This window comes from Limulus polyphemus, unplaced genomic scaffold (assembly GCF_000517525.1).
Source record: "Limulus polyphemus unplaced genomic scaffold, Limulus_polyphemus-2.1.2 Scaffold2208, whole genome shotgun sequence".
Lineage (NCBI taxonomy): Eukaryota > Metazoa > Arthropoda > Merostomata > Xiphosura > Limulidae > Limulus > Limulus polyphemus.
The window spans coordinates 1-1794 of NW_013667818.1; positions in this window are offsets into that span (position 1 = coordinate 1).

Here is a 1794-nt window from a genome sequence, read left to right on the forward strand (position 1 = left end):
CTTTGTAAAACACTTAACAACTATTGTAACACACGTTATAAATCACAGTGATTCACACACTTTATTTACGGTGCCTACTGTTCGATTGACTCAATTATTTATCACTTCAATATCTATCTATACCTCTTCAATCAATCTCTTCGATCTATCTCTTCAAATTAATCTGCATATCTATCTGTCGCTGGTTAAACTGAAATGATTAAATTGTTTTTTCGGTATAGAAATGTACACGCTGAAGAGGCAAAAAAAAAGGATAAACACATAATTCTAAATAGTTCGCATCTATACCTCAACACTAGCGTTTGTCGGTAGAAAAACGGTAAATTTATGGACTTACAACACTACAATAAGATGCGGGGTTCTATTCCCCGCGATGGACAGAGTGCAGATAATCCACCGTGTAGCTTTGTACAAAGCAAATAATTAATAAACTGTTTAACTTTTTTTTTCATGAAATTTATGGGCAAAATTCTAAAGAACATTTAGAAATGAATATTACAAAACACCCGGCATGGTGTGGTGGTTATAACGCTCGTCTCTCAATTTGAGGTTTGCGGATTCGAATCTCTGTCACTGAAAGAACTCGCCACTTTTAGCTGTGGGGGCGTTATAATGTAGCCCAAGAGTTGGGATGGGTGGTTGTTGACTAGCTGTTTGGGGACCTAGTCTATCAATACTAAGTTAGGGACGGCTAGCGCAGATAGCTCTCGAGTAGCTTTGCGCGAAATTAAAAAACAAAACGCCCACCAGAAGAAACAGAGTTGGCTTTAAATAATAAGAATACGTTATCATATATTACAGAAGTATTACAGCCTTTATCTCATTACATGTCCCTATAAACAGTTTTTAACCTTCTTAAGTTACGCAGTTTATATCTTAATTTTTCAGTTTCAACCCCTATCTGAGTGAAACGTTTTTAGACCTTTCAGATGTGTATTTGTATTTTTCAATGACACAGCTCTTGACAGTGGAGATCCTAAATAGGAAACTTTGTGTAATTCTCCATTCAACAGGCAAGAGTTCGTCAAAGATTTCTACCGTTAAAAAATTATGAAGAGTGTGCAATGCAGTGTAGCATTCACATAGTAAACTTCTGACAGAAATTTTCAAAAGTTAATTGATGATTTTTGCACAACTTAACGAAGTCACAACCATCTTAACAGGGGAAGTAAGCTCTACAACGTAATTAACTGGAACTTAGCGTTATTGTCAGATGATTGGTTCAGAGACTGTTATTTCACAGAAATGTAGTAATGCTCTGTTCGCTGATATATAGTTAAGAAACGCTGTATGTTCGTGAATTATATATGACTTTCTAAGGTAGATTTACCGTGATTGGGTTATATAAGGAGTGAAAGAAGATAAAGTTTCTGTCAACCAGATTTACAAATTAGCAGGCACGATCGAGATGTACAAACTTGATTTTTCGAACGCGTCATCAAACTTGTTATCGTGAAACCTTATAAGTTTGTTTGTTTGTAATTATGCACAAAGCTACACAATGGGCTGTCTGTGCTCTACCCACCACGAGTATTGAAACCCGGTTTCTAGCGTTGTAAGTCCGCAGAACCTTATATGTGTAATGAGTGTTGGTATAGTAAGCCTAAAGTAAAGACGTAGTGTGGGATCACCTAGCCTAGAGCTAACTTCATAAAATTTATCATGAAAGTAAAACATCGATTCAATTTTAAACTTAAATCGTTTCTGAATTAAGCTATTTTCTGTTATATCACCAACGTTTTAAATTTAAAAAAACCTCTTTAATAAAGGGAGACTCTAAATTAAGAAATCAAC